A 22,703-nucleotide genomic window follows, 5' to 3' on the forward strand; every position below is an offset into this window, starting at 1 on the left:
AAGACTTATTTTACCTTTCATATTCAGTTTCTTCATAAATAGAACATAGATAGTAATATCCTTATTGATGTTACAATTAGTTTTAAATAGTTAATGTATGCCAAATGTTCTGCACATCACTGGCCAATATGAATGCTGCTTTAAATTGGCAGAGTGTTAATGAGAGGACTATTATACAAGCTTCAGATATAAATTAAGGAAGAAACTATTTTCCTTTACAGTGATGCCCTGCAGGCACCAGTACATATCAGTTGGGTCTGACCAGAACTCTCAAAATTGTATAAGCAGAAATAAGAATAACCTGATTCCTTCATTTCCCACTTTTCTCAAGGTATATGTACCACAGAAGCCCATAGTTCCTACTGAGGTTAATCCTACTACTCTGAGATGAGCCTCCCCAATACTGAACTAGATAGCCACTGTACAAGGCAAGGAAGGCAGATGGCAAATAACTGGGTCCTTAATAATGCCAACAAGGCATTGGTTCACCCAAATATGAGTCCTGTCAACCTCTACAGTTTTCACTATGGGAGTCCATACTGATGTTCCCCTTTTGAAATCTGTCTGAGCTGAGACTTTTGGTTTCTGCTAACTGTAGGGGATTCTAGACAGGACGGATGCCCATGAAAAGATTTGCAGAGAGATAGTGTGATGAGTCTGGAAATATTACATTGAGAAATTAGGCCAGAAGGTGGGTCAGTGGCAGCATTTCAAGGGCACTGACTTCCATTTTAATGAGTTTGGACTCTAGCCTGTAGGCAGTGGGGAGCAACAATTTTTTTTTTTTTTTTTAGCAGAAAAGTGACATGATCAGATTTGCATTTTAGAAATATGACTTTAGCTGTGAGGTTGAGTTTGGATATGAATAGGGAAGGCTGAAAGCAGAGGTGAGAGTCAGTAGGTAACTGCCATGAGATAGAGTATTGGGTTACTGAACTTGGACCACAGATGTGGAGATAGTGATGTAGGGATCTGATCTCATTTTCTTCATAACCACCCTGTCATTAAGCATGCCCTGTTGTGGATTCTCCTTGGCTGTTAATTCTGGGCTCACAGATGCTGCTCTCATGGCAGCTGCAGAGTCACAGGCAGACTGGTGACTCCTCCTTTGCAGGTGCATTGACTGCTGAGCCTTCAAAACCTGAGACATGAGGCAAGAAGTTTTCTAGCCCAAACAATCTGGTCTATCTTTGTTTATTCCTCCTGGTAATTCTCCTGTGCTGGATACTAACAAAGAGAACCAAAACAGTGATCATCATAGACCACAGCTCAGAGGGCCATTGTACCTATCCTTCTGAGTTTCCTGATGTGTCCCTCAGCTCCTCCCAATGGCCTTCTGGCTCAGCATGAAGTTTCAAATTATTCTAATGAAGTTCATGTTTGCTACTTCTTGTGTCAGAAAAACCTCCATGTAGAAGTCTTGGAGTTAATTTCACTTTCTACTTTTTTGAGATCTTTTTCAATAAAGAAATGTAATTGTATGAGGGCAGAGATACATAAAATACTTGATATTTTGGAAGTTAAGGCATACACTTACTTTTAAAACTTTAGATCTTTGTGTGCAGTATTTGGCAGTATGATCTCACTTGCTACACACAGTTTGTTATAAATTTGGATGATCAAATAAACATGTTAATTAGATCATAGAAGAGGTACAGCACACATTCTGTTAGTTTTCTCTTGAACTCCAGTGTGATATATAGAAGCACAAAGTGATCTACAGAGTTTGGCTAGGCACACACAATTTCAATATGGCTTTTTTCTTTTTTCCTTTTCTTTTTGTAACTACTATCACCAATACAGTAAAATTCACTCCTATGTTGACTGCAATTTGACGGGACAATAGTATTGTTTAATTTTTTATTAGTTTAATTTTTATCTTTGTTTTTGGAGACATGGCTGCTCTGTGTAGCCTTGGCTGTTCTGGGACTCAGTAGACCAGGCCAACCTCAAACTCTGAGATCTACCTGTCTCTGCCTCCCAAGTGCTAGGATTAAAGGCATGAACTGGTAGTTTTGTTTTATTTTTAATAAAAAGGATTGGTGTTGAGTGTCAGGTTAAATGTTACTTATTGTTATGTGGTAGTTTACAGACTTGGAATTGCTGTCTTCCTCTAGCATGGCTATCTGGGTGGCCAGATGGTCCACTGGCATGCCGCAGTAATTCTTGTTATATTGTACTTCACAAAGGTATGTGTTTGTCAGAGAAAAGGAAGAGAATGGACAATTACTACTCATTCTTATAGTTATGCACAAAAGAGTGGCTCATGATCTTCATTCCTATGCAATGGAGATGAGTGGATTGATTCTTTGGGATCTGGAAGTGCAAAGTAGCAGGTTTCCTAGAAATAAGATACAGCCAGGGAAAATGTAGACAAATTCACTTTTAAAAAGGCAGATCCTAGTAAAGAGAAAGATTCCAAATGAATCTTGAATCGATCATAAAAAAGCATTAACTGTCAACATAGAGGTCAGCAATTATTTACTGATTTCATACATTCATGCACTTTTCTGATACTCAGTGATTAACAGTGGATAAGGATTAATCTCTTCTGCCTTTGAAACTACTAGAGTATAAACAGAGAAAGCATGAGAAGCTAGTAAAGAAATGACTATATATATGATGGGTATTAGTGGGCAGGTGCTCATAAGCAAACAGGAGTAGGAGAGATAGGCTGAACGGGAAGTCAACATGGCCAAAGGAACATGGGATATATTCTCATCTGACTGCTTGTAATTCCAAATTCTCAGTGCACTTGAAATTGATGTCAGGGGGACAAGAAGGATCAGGCAGGAGGTGTTGGAAGTTTAAAGGGAAGGAATAAAACTGTCACCTAGAATCATGGGAGAGAAAGCTGAATTGGGAACTGTGGTAGGTTTGTCAGTAGCTTTAAGGACTCTCTTGAGAGCTGTGGTAATGATTGCAAAGTGACATGAATAAGCATGTGTGTACATTTTTCTCCAGCTACTTTCAATCACCCTGGTGTGAGCACTGAGAAAGTGGAGAGTTAGATTTATTAAATGTTGGGTTTTTGCCAGGGGATCACAGTGGAGGAGGAGAGGTGAATCAGCTTGAACCTCTTTGCAAAGCACTGTGGAAAGATACAGAGAAACAAGAAGAGAAGATAGAGTGTCAATACTGATGGTTGAATAATACATAGGGACATTAATTGGTTGTCTGAGTCATGATTAAAGTGTGAATAAGTTATAGAGAGATGTAGGAAGAGGAAAAGAAAATTGAAATGTAACATGTGGCCATGACACCATCTTGAGTATTGGGTGGTTGAGGGTGGAGAGCATCATAAATATGGGGTACAGATTTCTGACAAAAAGATAAAAATGCCAAAATAACTCTTTATGTAGATTATGTAGATATTCCTTCATTACAGGAATAATATTGGGTGATGTCATAACTATTAAGGTCATCATGGAATGAAGAAGCATGGCCATGGCCAGGTATAGATGACAGTGATAGTAGAATTGTAATGTGATGGAGGTAAATATGAAGCTGCATTCTCAGGGAGTATGACAATGCTCTGGAGATATCCCAATATACAAGGTTGACTGACTCCTTCATCTTGGTCCAGTGGCATAAGCTATGTGGGTGGAGGTATAAGGGACCATTGATTATGAAAACTATGGTAGATACAGTGTTTTCAACAGTTTGTATTCTAGAGAAATTCTAAAATTGAGTGATAGGTTCTAAGGCTGGGAAGGAATGAGAAATAGAGCCAAATTGAACTGCATAGGGTTATAAGGAGATGAAAGATGGCTCAAGAGGTGGAGTGTATGGTATTGAGTGACATAAATAAAAGTGAAAAATAAGAGTAGGCCATCAATCATGGTCTTGTATTAGGCTCATTGTGGTGATAAGACTTCTAGGAAGGAAAGAGTGTGGGTCTAGTTTGAGCAATTGACAGCTACACTGTAGTGTTTTAAATAGGTTCAACCCCCATAGACTGCTGAGTTTGAATGCTTGGCCTACAAGGAGTGATACCAAGACAGAAGTTGATACCAGAGACAGGTATTCCTATAAGGCCTGCCCATGCTTTTGTTTTGAGGAATGTGGATTTGGAAAGCTATGGAATGGTTTAAGTGGGAATTAATGTGCCATCCTTGTAGAAATATGGAAGACAGTGGTGCTGAGGATGATTTGAACTGTGCAGACCTGGCCCCAAGATGTTTCAGAGCAGAAAAATTCAGTATGTTACCTAGAGATTGTTCTTATTATATTGTGGAGAAGATTGTGGCTGCTTTTTGCCCTTGGATGAAGAGTCTGCCTGAGGCTAAAGTGAAGAGATTCAGACTAATTGCATTGACAAAAGAAGTCTCAAATCAACCAAGTTTAGACTTCATCTTGTGAATCACACTGAGGAGCATTTTAATCAAGTATAGCAAGCTTAGAAAGTAAAAATACAAAAGGTATGATTCAAGAAATAAAAGGATACCAAGAAGGTGCAAAGGAGCTAAATCGCATGTTCAAGGATATTAAATGGAATTAAAGGAATGGAATTAAAGGAATGGTGATCTTGGGCAAGATCCTACTCAGCTAGTCTTACTATTTCTGTATTTACAGTTGAACAAGGGATAGTTATACCATCAAGTTAGAAATTATTATTACCTAGTTACTGTTTTCATTTGGACTTTTAATCAGGAATTAACTATTATCCAGAAATGGAGGCACACTTATGATCCAGATCTTGAATTTGAACTCACAGAATTTTGATCTTGATCTTGAGGAATAGTGGCTATGAAAAACTTTGAGTCAGACATGTTAGTACACACCTTTAATCCCAGGAGACAAAAGCAAAGACCAACCTAGGACAGAGTAAGTTCTAGGTGAAGAAAAGATTATGTCCAAACATGGTGGTAAATACCTTTAATCACAGCACTCAGGAGAAGAAGCATGCAGACCTCAGAGTTCAAGATCAGTCTACAGAGAAAGTTCCAGGACAGCTGAGCTTAGACAATAAAGGAGCTGGAAAATAGAAAGCTGGTAATAATGTAATAGAACAAGGGGCCATGTTCTATCTCTAGCAAGCAGCAGAAATCTGCAGCTTCTTACATGTGGCTCTGGCCTGGTACTCGTTTTGAAGGCATAATGGGGTCACGGAGAGTAGTTGAGGCTTGGGACCATGAGAGACCGGGGAAGGCCACTGGTGAAGGCACAGCCTCCATTGTAGTTGATGGCCCAGGACTAAAGTGGTCATGCAACAAAATTGAGAGTTGGTACCATGAAGGGAGTCTATGAGACTCTATTGGTAAGACCAGATGCAGCAGAAAACCCCAGTGTATTAAAGATGCCAATACCATAGGATGACTATACTGAGCAGCAACATCAGTGGACCAGTCAACCAGAGCCTAGACTGCTACAGAAGACAGAGCTGGAGAGGTGAAACAAGCCCTTTTGAGTAGCCTAGAAGCTCATATGTGGATCCCAGACATTGTAATATGAAGCTGTGAAGTTGAAGTTGACTTAGAGACTCGAGAACCATGGGATACCTGTTGAGGAAAACTTCAAACAGGGAATGGACCAGCCCAAGCAAGAGAAGTTTGTTGTACTCATCAAAGCTGAAAGGAGTTAGAGATCTGATGAGAGTTTGGACATCAGACACGAAGATGCAGAATTTGGAGTTTGCCCAAATGGTTTTTCTTCTTGCTTTGTTCCAGTATTGCCTTACTATACCATTTTGGAATGGTCATGTTTATACTGCAATGTTGGGGGTATATGATCTGCTTTCTGATTTTGACTGTATAGAAGTTTATTAGGTGAATTTCAGAAGAGACTTTGAATTTTTAACATTGTTGGGACTTTTGAAATTGGACTTAATATATTTTGCATTATGCTATGGCCCCCATGGACTCAAATATTTGAATGCTTGACCCATAGGATCAACTGATAATATTAGGAGGTATATCTTTGTTGGAATAGGTGTGGCCCTGCTGGAGGAAGTGTGTCACTGTGGGGGTGGACTTTTACAGTCTTCCTCTAGTTGCCTTCAGAACATGATGTAGAATTTTCTGCTCTTCTGGTGCCATGCTGGCCTGGATATTGTTATGCTTGATGCCATGGTAATAATGAACTGAACCCCAGAACCTATCAGCAAGCAGCAATTAATTATTGTCGTTTATAAGAGTTGTATTGATCATGGTGTCTCTTCACAGCAAATGGAAACCGTAACTAAGAAATCCACAGATCATAAAAATTCTGAATGTGTGATAATTTAATCATACTGGGCTGGGCTGAACTAGAAAAGATCCTTAAACATCAAAAACAGTGAATGTCCTCACAAACATGCCCAAACCAAATCATGTGGAACAAGTATCTGTAGAGTGAAGTCAATCAGTTGGGTCAGCCATGAGCATGTGACAGAAGTGCATCTCAAGTTGCATGTGAGTCATCTCTTCTCCATTTTAAAAACAAAAATAGAGAAAGACAGTGATTTTGCCCTAAATTACCATTCTTTATTAAGACCAATACTAAGCCCAACAGAAAAAATATAAAACCTTGTTTAGATAGTACCTACCACCAAACAGTGTTATTTTGCATCTCTGCTCAACTGATGAAAATTAGCTATAGGAAAATAAAACCATGGCTTTGCCAGTTCTTATGGCATTTAGGGCAAATTGTTTAGCTCTGTTTCAGTTTGACTTCTTTAAGATTCAGGCATCAAGATGGGATTGATGGTCCAGAGGTTTACAGTGAGTGGGGGGCTTACTGATCCTGAACAAAGCAGTAGAAACAGGCTGAGTAGAAAAATACAAGTCTGCCATTTGAGAAGAAATAGTGAAGAGTGTGGCATTGAGTGAAAATGACTTCAGATTCTACTATGAAATTTAAAGCAAACTTTGTAAAGTAGGTGTATTCTGCCCTGGACAGGAGTAATCCCTCTCTGGAACTCCTTCTGTGCTTATTAATAGGCTAAGGGCAATCAATAAAGCATTGCCATGAAGCCCGAATGCTGGGAGTATTTGAAGGAGTAGAAGCTGGATTCTCTATTTCAGACGGTGCTCTGAGAGGAACACAGAGCAGAACACTTCCATGGTCACTCACATTGCCAAGGCTCATTTAGAATGCTCTTAATGTTTTCCTGTCAAGAGTATAAAACAAGTTTAAGCAATGTATAGCTTGGTCACTTTTTGTGCTTTAACAATGTGATGAAACCAACATTTACATTTTCTCCCAAAATTTTTTCATTCTTTCTTGAAGTAGACCCTGTAACCAGTGCACATGTGTTCCCTATTTCCAAGTGCCTCTGCCTTTGTCAGTAATTAACATATTACAAGTGTATGTATTTGGTGAATATAAGCATTCTAGGAGTAATGTGATATTTGGTGTATTATATCTGTCTTCTGCCATAACATTTTAAAAATTGTTGTTTATTCATTTACTTTACATTCCAGTGTCCCCTCATACCAATATTACCCCCATTTCCTCTCTCCCTCTTTCCTCTGAGAAGGTAGAGCCCTGTTCTGGTATCACCCCAAACTTAACATTTTTTAAGGTTCATATTAGAGCATCTATTTGTTCTTTTATGTGGTTCAATATTCACTGTCTGGATATACCACATTGTTTTTTTCTATTCTTCCATATGAACTTTTCCAGTTTATGGCTATGGGCCTTTGTTAATAGTACTACCATGAATATGAGTACACATATGTTTGTTTTGAGAAGTCCCTTTTTTCTTTTCTTTCTTCCTTCTTTTTTTTTGCATATATATCTAGGAAATGAGTTTTTGTGTCATGGGAATTCTATCCCCATTTTATGGAATGAGGAAATCATATCTTCAATTCATGAGTTTCATTTTTTAAAAAATCATTTATCAAATTGGATGTGTAAAACACTCTCCCTCAAAGTGCTGTTGAGGTTAATGAGCAGATGTTCAAAGAATACAAAGCCTCATGCCAGGCAAACACCTGATGCTCATCATTTGTATCAAATGTAACATATTTATACAGCAGACTGTCTACAAAACATGTAATAACTGCATATTCCTTTTATTTCATTTTTATTTATCAAAGAGTAAAAGTACAAAATTATGACTAGTCTTTATTTTCAGAGAGAGTGGACCAAATTTTAACTTGGCTCAGGAGAATTTGTGAAAGCAGAGACATTATGTCCAGCATAAAAACTGTGATTATAGCATGTATCTAAAGGATGGCGAGAACTGCTGTCTCCCGTTGTCACATTTCCTGACTCACTGGCAGAGATGTCCTGTACACACTGATGCTGGGTTATCATGCAAGCCACCACCTGTCACACCTCATCACATCTGGGCAAGTCATCACAGATTGTCATGCCCCTATTTTTTTTAAAGGGAGAAAGCAAAAGAAAGATTGAGACAAAAATAATAAAGAAAAAAATGGATAGATAAATACATAATACATACAACCTAAAAACCCAAAACAAGCAAATGAAAATGGGAACAGTTACCATTTAGACACCTCGTTTTAGTGAGAGAAGACAAGGCTGGGAGTTAGACTCTCTGGCATAGAGCTGGCTAGGTCATTGGTAAGGACCACTGAAACATATGGTCTAATTTCCTAGTTTTCAGGTATTGTAAATACTAAAACAGCTCTGTTATTGGCCAAAGTGATGAATTCCACCAAGACAGCCCACTTAATAGTTTTCTTTGCTAAATAATTCTGTTTGTTTCCTTGTGGAATTGCTGAGTTCCGAAATAATATCTGTGGATACGGAATGATGAGCTCTATGAATAGCCTTTCCATGCATTTCTCACTGGTGGCTGCCATTGCCTCTCTATAACTCTGGCTGGTCATTTGGTGCTGTTTATAATAGTCACAGGGATTCTGAGGTGGGATGAAATTTCTCTAAATATATGCCTATACAAAATAGAGAATTTGAGTTAATACAATTAGTTTAATTAAAAGGTGTTAGATTCAAAGCCAGGAATATACTCCTTTTCTCTGATTTTTAAACTTTGTTTCTTTCCCTCCTGGATTGGAGTTTTCAACCTTGGCTACACATAAGAATCAGTTGGGAGTGCTAAGAAACTTCAATGCTTAAGCCCAAGACAAATTATGAAGTACAATCTCTGGGGGCCAAGCCTACGCATAAGTACATTTGAAAATCTCCCAGATGATTCCAATGCATAACCAAGGTTAAGGACCGCTACTCTTAGCTTCTCTCAAGCAGAAGAAATGAACTGTGGTATTCTATAAAGAGAGTAGTTTGTAAAAATTATTTTAACATATCCCAGTGGTTTTCTCATCTGCTTTATTTTCTCCTGATAGAACCACTCATATGTATCATAGAAGGGAGCCAAGGTTTCCTTGCTGAAGATGGTAGATTGATGCAGTTTTGGCTGCCCTTCTTTATTAACCCTCAGGCTACCTCATCACTAGTAGATGGGGGCTCTGTGGCAAATCACAAGACAATGACAAATATCTTTCAAGGCACCCCATGCAACTGATGCTTTAAATCATTCTGTAGACATTCTGACCATCAAAGAACCATGGGCCTTGATAAAACCTCACTATAATGATTGATTATAATATTTTTTTGTCTTTTATTCTGTAGATGAATCTCAATATTCATTCTCTTTGTCTCTGGCTGTTCAAGGAGCAAATTTTAAAAGATATTTGAGGTCAATAATACAAAGAATAATAAAATAAAATAAACAATAATAAAAAATTTTTGATTATGTATTCTCTTTATGTTCGTGTTGCTGTGTGTGTATATGTGTATTTGTGTGTGCATGTATGCATGCAAACATATATGCAGGCTCACACACATTTGTGATTTTTTTCATGTGCTTTCAGAACATTTTTGAACTGTATGGATCTGCAACCAAGTGCTCAAACTCCTGGAGAACTGAGGCAGAAGCTAATATTAGAAGCTTCTATGTTTGGTTGGATCACATGGGTAATTAGAGTGTTTGTATTTCTTTTAGTAGTATTTATATTTTTAAAAAGTTCTATGCTCACTCTCTCCTCCAACCAGGCAAGATGCCCAAAAGAAAGAAAGCCAAGGGGAAAAAGATGGTGTTCCCCATCCCGAGCTGTTATGAAGAAACAGGAGTCCAAAATGATGGTCAATCCTTTGTTTGACAAAAGGCCCAAGAACTTCAGCACTGGACAGGCTATCCAACCCAAAAGACATCTGACGTGCTTTGTCAAATGGCCTCACTATATCAGGCTGCAACATCAAAGGGTTATCCTCTATAAGTGGCTCAAAGTAACTCTTGTCATTAACCAGTTCACCTAGGTGCTAAAGTGGAAAACAGCTACCTAGCTACATAAGCTTGCCCACAAGTCCAGACAAGAGACAAAGCAGGAGAAGAAGCAAAGGCTCCTGAGAAGAAACCTGCTGGCAAAGGGGACATCCCAGTTAAAAGACCATCTCACCTGTCCTTTGAGCAGTGGTTAATACAGAGAAAAAGAAGGCTCAGCTGGTGGTGATTGCCCATGATATAGATCCCATTGAGCTGATGGTTTGCCTACCTGCCCTATGTTGAAAGATGAGGGTTCCTTACTGCATTACCAAGGAAAAAGCCAGGCTGAGGTTGCAAGTCCACAGGAATATGTTCATCATTGTTGCCTTCCAAAGGTTAACTTGTAAGACAAGGTTGCTCTGGCTAAGATGGTGGAATCTATTCAGAACCAACAATAATGACAAAGAAGATAAGATTTACTGCCACTGTAGAAGAAACATCCTGGGCCCTAAATCTGTCGCTTGAATTTCTATGCTGGAAAAGCCAAAGGCTAAAGAACTCTCAATAAACTGGGTTAAATGTATACTGTTAATGTTTGTTTTGTACATAAATATAATTACAAAATTATCTTTCAAAGAAAAGTTCTAAACTCCACAATGGAAAACAAACCGGCATATTTCTATATTTGTATGTGTAAAATATTTCAGTGAGGTTCTTGATGTTATGGGATTTGTTTTATGTTATTTAATATCACAGCTGTTTAGACTGCTCATTGCTTATTTAGGTTTGCCCAGGTAGATAGCTTAGAGTATGACTCTTTTGTCAGGAAAGACTCACTGGTCTTAAAAGATGAGGTTATGGATGGGAATACCAACCCAGTTTGCTAGATCATGAACAAAACTGTTTCCTCCTAAGTCACTTGAAATGCAGACATTATCAGACAAATATGGGAGTTGGAAATTTTTGCACAGGAGCCAAGGTGTCTCTTAGATGAAAAGATTCAACTAGAACCTCTCTCATGGATGGAAATGGTAACATCAACTGACAGGATAAAACAACTCCAAAAAAACCCATATTTTCCCAAAAGTAGGACAGGAGAATGGCAGATCTTGTGCATCCTAGGCATTATTATATGACTATAAACTAGGCTTTCACTTCTCACTTTCGTTGTCTCACTTTTAAATGAATAGCTCCATCATAACTGAAGACCCCTGCATTATTGAGAATATAGGCAAAGGGATACTTGAAATTGGGGTATATTTTGGCGTTGGTATAATGTTGGTATAATAGGATAAATGGGTGTCCCAGTAAAAGTTCTTAGTGACATTATGATATATTCTAGTTGCATTTCTTTTTGACAACAAGAAAATGCATCTCTCATTGTTAAGTAGAATTCCTGATATTATAAATAGCATGTCAGAAACTGACTGGAAGACCAAGCCCGGGCTATTACCAAGCTCCTGGTACAAGAGGAGCTGGGAGAGTGGATGGAATTCACTAGATTTTGTGAGGAGGGCAAGATAGAATTGACATTTAGAATCAATGAGTCTACAACTAACTTGAGTCAGAATGAAACTGCCACAAAGTCACCTCTGGGGTGTTCTATACAATCTGTGTGGAAGGAGGTGAGTATAACATATGTTGTGATAGACATGGCCCCAGCATTGAAGCTGGCCTAATGAGAATTTAGGAGGGAGACTTAGACAAGGAGTTTCCAGTAAGGCAATAGAAAGAGGTAGAAACTGTCTTAGAGGATAATGCTGAAAGATTACAAATGAATACTCTCTGAGGGACAATATGTAACACAAAAAAATTGCTTCCTAAGTGTGGAACTGATTAAAAAATAGAGGTAGTAGTTAGATAAAGAACAGAGATAAACACAGATGAAGTTGATAGAAGATATAGATTTGGTTGCTTCAAGTTTGGTCCCTAAGCTGACTTTTTGAATAAGCCTTTCTGTTTCACTACAAATGACAGAGATGCCTCTCTAGAAAAGAAGGGTAAGAAAAAAAAAGTGTGTATGTGTGTGTGTGTGTGTGTGTGTGTGTGTGTGTGTGTGTGTATGTATTCATATTAATTTGCCTATTGATTGGTACTCAGTGAGATTTCAAAGTTTGGTTATTGTGAATACTGGTGGGATAAACAGTAGTAAGCAAAAACAAAATCTCCTTAATAGGAGAACTTGGGCCCTTGCAGCATGGCTGGGTCACAAAGGGATTTTATTTGTAATTTCTAGAGGAACCTCCATTCTTATTGCCGTTGTGCCGCAGCTAACTTGCAAAGGCTTTTTCCATTCTATAGACGTGTGCTGTCGTGGCTGGCTATTGTGCAGAAGCTTTTAAGTTTCATTCAATCTAATTTGTCACTTCTTACTTTTATTTCTGAGTTGTTTTCCATGCATTTTCTTATAATGGTTTCTGGCAATAGATTAATATTTAGAATAAATAAAGAGCTACAAATTAAGCAGTAAAAAAGTAAAAGATCTTATCAACAAATAAGCCATACTGTACAGATATATTTGAAGTGAAGCAAAAATATTAATAATCTCATGAAATATGTTCCCTGTCTAATTTTTTTGTAATATAAATTTTGTCATTTATTCGTTACCCATCATGGCATTTCTTAGCATCTCTATTTCCCACAATGACAGTATTTGGAAAGGTGACATGCCTCTTCTCCCATTTCATGCTTGTAGGTACTTCCTTATATATTGAAACAGGAGCCAAGTTGTCTGCCTTTTTCATCTTACACTAAAGTTTTACCACTCACTTGAGAATCATTTCCTTCCAAGAATCAAAGGTTTTATCACTCACTAGAGTAACTGTGGACACAAGATGAATAGACAGCAACAAACCTGTGTAGAGATCCTGGTGTGGGACATCATGTTAGACAACTGTATTGAGATATCCAAATTCATAGAAGAAAGACTTATTGCTCATTCCTGAATTAGCTAAATATCAATGAAGTTTATAAATGCTCAAAGGCTTATGCTATAATGTTCATGTTTCTTCCTTTCTATCTTGAACACTAAATTGTTTTAAAGTTAAGTACTGAACACAGTGACTCATCTTGTGTACTCAGTACATATTTGCATAATTTTTGAGTGAAACAAATCATCATTAAGAAGATCAGCACAGTCATAGTGCTGATTTTAGGAGAATTTTGTATTATTTTATGTGTATGAATGAGTGTTTTGTCTGAATGCATATATATGTGTATCATGTGTGTGTGTGTACTTGTGTGCTTGTTTCTCTGTGTGTGAGTGTGTGTTTGTGTTGCATGTAGAGGCCAGAAGAGGGTTTTAGAACTGGATTTAACAGCTGAAGGGATCATGTGGATGTTGAAAACCAAACCTAGGTTTTCTGTAAGAACATTCTTGGTCACTGACCCAACTCCTCTGTCCCAGCACACTATTCTTTTTGGACACATTTCATAGAATACTTCTTGAATGAGGTTACATTAAGGAAGGCTCAAAGTGACATATCACCATCCTAACTTTAAGTATATGTGTGTATTTATTTATTTACAGTGTATGGAGGGAGAACATCTAATATTTTATGGGCAGTGGCAGTTTTGCTATCTCTATGTAAAATGCAAATACTGTGTCCCATATAGTGCATGCCACCTGTCAACATAGTGCCCACTGGGTTTCTGTATAGTTTGTACCAAACATTTCCTACTGTGGCCCCAAACTCCTGCAGAATGTTGTACTATTATGATATTGGTAGTCAGAAAACATCCAGATGGAGAAAATGTGTTTGGTTCCTGTAGTCTCAGGATAAGCTAACTGTTCTCTACAGGAATTTCCCCTGAGTCTTCCCACTGCCAGCTGTAAGTGTAATGTAATTCTCTTCTGAAGTCTGGGACAGGGGAAGATTGTTTCACTGAGCTTTGACAGAGGCCACAACTGAGTTAGGAAAAGGAGACTCTATACTCCGTCTCTAGGACTGCTATAACAGAAAACTGAAAAATGGGTAGCTTATAATAGCAAAAACCTATTCTCTCATAGTTCTGACAGTCACAGGTAAGATCGCCAGCTTGCATTTCCCTGGAAGAATTGGGGAGAATAGACACTGAGCTCTCTGCCTTTCTGTCTCTGTCTCTGTCTCTGTCTTTCTCTCTGTCTCTCTGTCTCTGTCTCTGTCTCTGTCTCTGTCTCTGTCTCTCTCTCTCTCTCCTCTCTCTCTCTCTCTCTCTCTCTCTCTCTCTCTCTCACTCTCTCTCTCTCTCTCTCTCTCTCTCTCTCTCTCTCTCTCTCTCTCTCTCTCTCTCTCTCTCATGGTTTGGCTTGCAGTTTTCAGCCCCAACATTTCTTGGCTTGTAGACAGATTATCCTTTTATAAACTTTCTTTTTATAAGTCATCACATGGAACTTCCTTATCTTCTTTCTGCTGTGTGTGCCCATTAGTTGGCTACACCCGCAACAATTATATTTCCAAAGGAGCCCTGTTTACTATTGTGAGTATTCACACAGTACTAGAAAATACTGTGGTAAGAAAGGCCCAAGTAGCTATAGAGCAGTTCTACCAAAACAGCAGTAACCAAGGTCAGTGGTCTGTTCCTGGGATAAAGTGAGGGCAATGAAACCAAGTAAAACTTGTAACTTTAATTTCTCTAAATCCCATTTTTAATAATAGCTTTTAAATGCTTTAACCACTCTTGTAGCTCAACACCCACCAGAGGTAGTAGAAAAGAAAGAATACAGGAGAAGTGGTTTAGAAAGATTCTGTAGAACAACTCCTGTCCATGTTGTCTGGAAATTAGCAGTTCAGTTCACAGGTTAGCAGTCAGCAACAGTTTGATCTACTCACAAATATTTCATGGATGCATCAGCAGTCCAGTTTAGTAGAGTCAGGTTAGCAACAGTGGTGATATGACCTAGCAGAGAGAGCCAGGCCACATCATTGGCTTGAATCAGCAGGAGGGGCCAGCAAGAACACCAAGAGAAGTTCTCAGCTGTGTCACTCTCAGGGAAGTGAAGATCACGGATGACTTGAGCCCCACAAGGGTTGCACATCTAGCTGTAGCAGCAAGCCAAACTCTCTCTGTCCCCTGAGTCCTATCTGACAAACCTCACATGTTCTCTATGGGCCTTGCCTCAGCACAGGTCTTGCCTCAGCAAGAGCATCAATCAGCCTTAGGCCTTGGAGTCCTGACAAATGCAGCTCAACTACTCATTGTAAGGCAGACCATTACATACATATGTGTTGTTGGCAAAGAATCCTTCATCACATGACCTTTCATGTGTTTGCCTAACAGAACATCCTTTGCCCTGTATCTGCTTCAGTGAAACGTTCCTTCAAGAGTTCTTTCACTTGTGTCCAGTTCAGGAAAACACTCCTTCATGTGCTTGCTCCAGCAAAACACCATCCAACAAAACTGACTCTCCAAAGAACCCTGAAGTTTCCACTTCAATAAACATCTCTGCATTAAAACACATGTGTTGGGGTGGGGATGTGGGTAAGTGGCCATTGATCTCTTCACTATCTACAGTGGTGAATGCTATTTATTTGGTCTCACCTTTGGTGACCATGGTATACTCTTTGCCCTTGGCTGCATTGAATAGATTTAAAATGAACCACACTTTTCATTTCCCATAAAATTCTACTTATATCATCATAGTGAGCAATGTAGACTTTCCTGAAGATCTTGAAAAACAAGGATTCCTCAGTAGATAGCTGAACTTCACAGTAGACAGCTAAATAATCCACAGTACAAATTTTAAATTTTTAAAAAATATTCTTCAATAGTTTTCCACTCTTGACTTCTCTGCTTCTTCCAGTCTATCTAGAGATCTCTTTCGTCTGTTAGATATGACATTTGTGTTCTCCTCTTGATCTTCCTCTAAATATACACATACTCTTTCACTCACATTTTCCAGAGTTAATTCTCCATTATTGTTGTATTTAACTGTATCAAAATTATTTGGAATGAGTGAATACAAAGGCTGTTGTTCATTGCATTCCTATGCCTGATAGTGAATTATTTTGGTTAAAAAAAAAAATCCCACAGTTAGTTTCATCTCCAAGTCCTATGCAGCTCTAAGTATGACTACTCTAACTGTGCCCTAACACATGCTAGTATTCTTGGTACATGAGTGTGAGTCTCTACACTTTCATTTGAATGTTACTAGCGCTATCAAGACACCTCTTTATGGGCCTTTTAGAGTGTCTAATTTTTGAAGTTATTAAGAAGGCCAAAATTAATTTTCTAAAACTCTTGTCTTCCTCTTCATGAACAATTCTCTAAATACATTTCTGTGTTTCTCCAGATGAAATTATTCTTATTCAGTTCAAATATTTATTAGATGACATTGCAAACATTAGGAGATCTAGAGATACTTGAGAGGTAGTCTTTTTCTTATGTGTGTTTACATTCAATTTGAGATTATTTTGAGCATATGGGAGGAATACATTTTTTTTTTACATTTACTGTTAATAGATTAGGACTTCAAATTTTATGGTATATTAAGTAGGTACTTAACTTTGAGTATATTTTAACTTGTTTGAGACTCAGTTTCTTTATCTATAAAATGAGGGAAATGAGTGCACAAAAGGCTTCTTGGGAGGATAAATTACTATACTTTATGTGCACAGATATAAAGAACACACCATGAATCATATGATTAATACTTGATATTAAGTATGATGACAGAAAGTGGTCTGAGGTTATTACAGTGGGTCAATTTTTATATGGAAAGATCAAGAAAGGTTGCATCAGAGTTTGAGTTTCTGGTGTGTTTCTTTAAAAATGCATATCGTAAAGATTGAAACAAAATACTTTTGCAGGGATAAGGTCATTGCTAAAGTAAAGACAAGACTTGAGTGGAATCAGAGTAATTGTGCAAAGCATTGAGTATTGGGGTTGGAGGGAGTAGCCATCCTCAAACTTAGAGAGCAAAGCCACACAGTTGCATCCTATTTTCCCACTGACTGTCTCTAAGGCTGGACTGCAGTTGTTAGTGATATAATTTACAGTCTGTAGGTATAATCACCAGGTAGACACAAGCTGGCAAGAAGCATAAAGCTCAAACTAGTTGAACTTTCAATTAAAGAGTCCTACAGCTTGATGTGTTTCCTATGAGCTGTTGCAAGCACACGTTTGACTCTTTTTTAAAAGTTCAGATTAAAAGGAAGCAAACTTCCAAAATTAGAATCGTAATTAAAATTTGACTTTGATCAGTAGCTGCTGAGAGGGTCATTAGGAGCTGTGAATGTGCTGACGCAGGGGGTTGCTGGGCAGATGAGGTGAGGAGGGGGGATTTGAAACAAATAAAAAAATGTTAAGAAGCATTATCAAATTGCAAATATCAATTATTATGGGTGTATGGATGAGTGATTATTATATTAAAAACATTCTTGGCAGGTGGCCCACATGTGTGTAGATAGCTGCAACTCCATCAGAGCTCAGATTTAATTTGATTTTTGCAAACATCTTTTTGGTTTCTTTTGCGTTGATCAGCTTCCAAGAATACTGGACAACAGCTGGGAGAAAACTGCATCTAACCTTCTGCAAAACATGATGAAAGATCATTTGACTTCCTGCAAAGTTTAAAGCATGCTAGCTCCAAAAATGTGCTAGAGGAGGGGATGCTGAGGAAGAGTTAAAGACAAAGACACACAGAGAGACAGAGGCAGAAAGAGAGAGGAGAGAAGTGAGGGGAGAAGAAGGAGAGGGAGAGGGAGAGGGAGAGGGAGAGGGAGAGGGAGAGGGAGAGAGAGAGGGAGAGGGAGTAGGAGAGGGAGAGGGAGAGAGAGAGGGAGAGGGAGAGGGAGGGAAAGCTGGGTATTGCAGGGCTTTTGAGTTACATGCTGGACATAGGCTGGATACTGTGTTCTCCAGACTGGAGGACTATTGATCAAGGAGACACAGGATGGAGCTGAAGGCTTCCTTTTATTTTCCCTGATAAAGAATAATGGCTCATAGACATGGATTTTGAGGGCTGATATGGCAAAACAATGCAAGAAGGATAGTTGGTTTTAGCTCTGGGTAAGCCAGCTGTGTGTTGTGGCTGCCAAAAAGACTAATATGATCATAGGCTGCAATTATAGAGGCTGAAGAGAGTGATCACTGCCCTTTCTCTTCACACCTGGAATGACACATTCACTTTCTCGTGCCTGCAATGTCCCCTTGTCTGTCGGACATGTTCCTATTTATCTTTCAAAGCCATCCCAAGGTCACTTCTTGACACCCTTTCTCATCCCATGCTCACCAAACCTATCAAATCACCACCATCTGTGCCAGCTCAGATGTACTCATGTATTTGTCACTTTTCATTGCCATGTTGCTATGTGTCCATCTGCTCTGCAGGGTGGGTTTCATGTCTAATTCTATTTTATGTCAAAAGACCCCGTGCTTAGTAGGTTCTCAGCATGTGCTAAGGGATGAGTTGAGCAGATCAGCTAGACACAGTTTGCAGAGGACTAAGTAGAAAAGCAAAAGGGAATGAAATTATGTTGATAGCCATCTGAAATCAGCTCATCCCATGGTTAGCAAGTTGAATAGAAGCCTGTATCTTCCTGATTGACTGGAGGAGCTAAAAGACAAAAATCATAAAAAGAGTTAAATGAATGGTATGCTCTAGAGTGTCTTAACCTTGTCCTAAATGCATACAAGAAAAAGCTACAATTAGAGAAAACAATTGTTTCATGTAAGGAAAGGAATTCTGGGATTTCTTCTTCCTTATTTATCTGACAAAATGAGCCTTTTAAAAACATAAGTCCTTGATGGAAGGTGTACCTGAAATGGAAGTATTTTTAGTGACCTTTTTCAAAGTATGGCTAAAACCTGAAAGCCTATGGATAGTGGAGCAAGGGGAATGGGGGGCAGAAACAACATACTGTATTCAATGGAAATTAGGATATAAGCCAAAGCAAACCAAGGATACTAAAGATACCTCAGTGATTTGAAGGTGAAAGAAAGGGTGTATAGAAAGTTCAAGCTTGTGGCATGGAGAGTTCCAGATTTCATTTACCACAATCCAGCTTTTTATAAAGATGTGCATGTAGGCATGGGTGCATGCCTGTAGGTCTGTGTTTATTTCTGATGACTTCTTCCATGTAATGTTTGCAAACTGCTATATAAAATATGCTAGCATGAAAAGTGGACAGACATTTATTACTGCATTTTAAATATTCCCAGGACTCTATGACTGTAGAGGACAATAAAGGTGATGAATGCTGAGGCAGAAACACAACACAAAGGAGTTATGAAAAGATAACTTGGCTTCTTAAAAATATCATATAAGGAAATGAAGATTGATTTATGAAAGACTTGCTAAATATTCAAGTATACATGGTCTATACTATCAAGGATGGGGTCTTTTTTTTCTATATTTCTCCCCATTAAATAAGTGCAATACCAAGAAGAATATTAGGCAGATTTTCTTTTCTGGTTGCAATAAATTGGCTTTGCCTAATTTTAGGCAAAATTGAATTTGTGAAGGTGTTGGGGCCTCACAGAGATGAAATTAAAGTTGAAGAATTCAGCATTTGGGGACACTAGGATCTTCAATGCACATTCTCTGGAATAAATCAGTTCCCACTGTTTTCCTCTCTTACCTCCTAACACTGAGAATTTAATCCCCGGTGATAGATTTCGATTGTCATAGCTGGGATCACGTGGTTGCTCCTTGACTAACAGAGAAGGGACACCTCGACGGATGGGCCCATTAAGACAGCAGACACCAGAGAATAGAGAATAGCAATTCCCCAAAGAAGAACCAAGGTGCTCTCTCGTCAGGACATGCATGACAAAATCCAACAGCATTAGTCATCCATAGACAATTCTAGAAATTCCCTTTGACTCAAGGCACTCAGGTGGCAGATGAGTGGCTATTTGTCACAGACATCTTAAAGAGGATTCAATAATTGAGTGAGTAACTTGGTAATATAATTGCCTCTATATACCCTGAACTGTTGTTATTTTTTTTTTTTGTGATTTTGCAGAAATGATCAGATCAAGGAGACACCCCTTAAAAGGAAAAATAAAAGGCCCATCTTGAATGTTTCTGTACACAGGCTTATTTGCACATATTCATAATACACATGCACATTATACGCATATAAAATACATGGACATGCAAACCTTAAGGTTCTGTGCCCCAGTGTAGGGGAATGCCAGGGCCAGAAAGTGGGAGAGGGCGGGGTGGCAGGCATGGGGAGGGGGAAGGCAACAGGGGTTTGTTTTTGTTTGTTTTTTTGTTTTTTGGAGGGGAAACTGGGAATGGAGAAATTCGCATATAAATAAATAAAAAAAAAAAACAGTTCCTCATTAAAGGAACAGTTAAATATAACAGCATTTTCCCACCAAGAATTCTTCCCCACTGCTGCACCATCAAATTGCTGGTATGCCTTCTGGTACCAGCAATTTAGTTATTTAAAATAAATAAATACATAGGTATGAGGAAGTTTAAATTCATTTTTGATATAAATTAAGGATCACAGCCCTTATCCAGGAAACTGGTTTTTATTGGTTTAAAGTGAAGGTGAAAATAATTTCCCAGATAAAGTCTTTTATTTTTCTTTGCATTTAAGAAAGGCTATAATAATATTCCTTTAAGCATTAAGACATTTGGGTCTTCTTACGTGACAAATATTAATGATGGATTCTATTCTGATGATATCATATGATCACAATTCTGAAGACAGAAGACATATTGAGATATTTCCCAGTATATGGCCCCAGGACAAAAAGAGAATGACTTTAGATGGATTAGAGAGACATAAAATTTCATGGCTTGGAGTCTGTTCATGAAAAGACAGAGAATATGTTCTAAGTTAGGATTCTTTACCACATCTAAGTACTCAGAGCAGTCTTGCTTGTATAGTGGGGGCACAGATCTGCTAGATGCTCAGGGGGAGTTTAATGGTTCAGATGTTTAAATGTTTCTTAATTTACCTACAGAACTTACCTAAGGGATGCTGCACACTTTCTCAAGGAAAAGTAATTTCCTGATGCAACAGTCTTAACAGTGGAGAGTCAGAACAGTTGGGCATCTCAGGAGCCTGGGACTATGGACATTTCTCATGATATCTCCAGAATAAAAGTAAATGATCCCGGGGGAAAATGATAGATGTTCAAAATGAGGATGGTCTCTAATCAGAAGCTGATTATGACTGTGATCATGAGCATCTAACTGGGTTGTCACTGATGCTTAAATTCAATTAAAACAAAGCCAAAATGTCTTTACATTCCTCTTTCCATCTAAAGAATTAGAAAATATAAATAAGCTATGCCTTACAATGCAAAGAGCACATAGCCAGAATAGTGCAGGTCTGTACTTCTATGACAATGTCATTTCAGTATTTCTTGCAACATCATGTAACTTTGAATTTATCTCTTTCTCCAATTCCACTCCCATGAAGATCCATGCTTCACTATGACCACAAACTATTTAAGCTAAGCCATATTCTATCTCTACCATGAAGAAAATTCATAGTTGCTCTGTGCATCTGAAGTCTTTGGCCATGTCTTTGATTCTCTGGAGAGTTGGTCTTTCATTTTTGTTGCCAAGATGACTATTTTTCATATGACTTTAGCCATAGCTGGATGTCATTTGAAGGCACTGACTAGCTGCCACAACTATTTTCATGTTCCTTGACTGCTTCTGAAAGGAACATGTTTTCCTAGAGTGTAGTACAAACTTGACAATATCGCCACCATCAGATACACAGCATAATTATAGGTTAAGTGTGCAGACCAGGCATCCAAATCATCTTCCTTTCATTAGGGGAAGGCTTGCGTGATTAAAGCATTTGATGCAGCACCTCATTCTGAGAGCAGAATGAAAAGATGTGGCTGTGGAAACCATCTTTCTGCAGCCGGGAAGTCACTTTCCAGGAACACACCATCAGAGATAGAAAGGGATACTTTGGATTCCAGACCCATGTCCGTGGATGACTAATCTTCTGTGACACACTCTTTCCAGTTCATGGGTCTGAGACAATAGCTGGAGTCGGAGCCACATTTGCTTGTCCCTCTACCACCTGGACACACACGAATGATAGTTTTCAGAGCCCATGACTTTGGAAAGATTATTGGAATTTCTCAATGTGCTGACAGCAAACTTATTATCTCACTAAAAACCACATCCAAGTGCAAACTAGTTGGAGACTGGATGGGGTTTCTTTCAAAGGTTGCCTTTAGTTGTTCCGTGAGCAGGAATTCCTTTGAAGAATGTAGTCACATAAGCACATGTAAAAGTCTCTTTCAGTACTTTAGATTACAGTTAGAATCTTTTGCACTTCTTTTATGCCAGTATATTGTAAACTCTATTCAACTCTTTGCACCCATCTTTCCAGAGCAAAGTCTGGTGTTAGCTCTGAATTCTCAGCCAGTAGTGCCAAGCTAATGACACTTCCCAGCACTGTCTAGTAATTTCATTCATTTTTAAATTTGTACTCTATTTTGGCAAATGATGCTAACTTTCTCTCTGTAACAGTGATAGAAAGTCTTATTAAATTTATTAGGTTAGGAAGTAAATGCTTTTAAAGGGAAAGACTTAACGACAACCAAAAAAAAAAAAAAA

The 22,703-nt window shown here is 38.4% G+C and overlaps 1 pseudogene; it reads left to right on the forward strand.

The window, feature by feature from the left end:
- The first annotated feature begins 9,968 nt into the window (after positions 1 to 9,968).
- On the forward strand, positions 9,969 to 10,822 carry LOC116104529 (annotated as a pseudogene).
- The last annotated feature ends 11,881 nt before the right edge of the window (positions 10,823 to 22,703 follow it).

This window comes from Mastomys coucha, unplaced genomic scaffold (assembly GCF_008632895.1).
Source record: "Mastomys coucha isolate ucsf_1 unplaced genomic scaffold, UCSF_Mcou_1 pScaffold22, whole genome shotgun sequence".
Classification (NCBI taxonomy): Eukaryota; Metazoa; Chordata; class Mammalia; order Rodentia; family Muridae; genus Mastomys; species Mastomys coucha.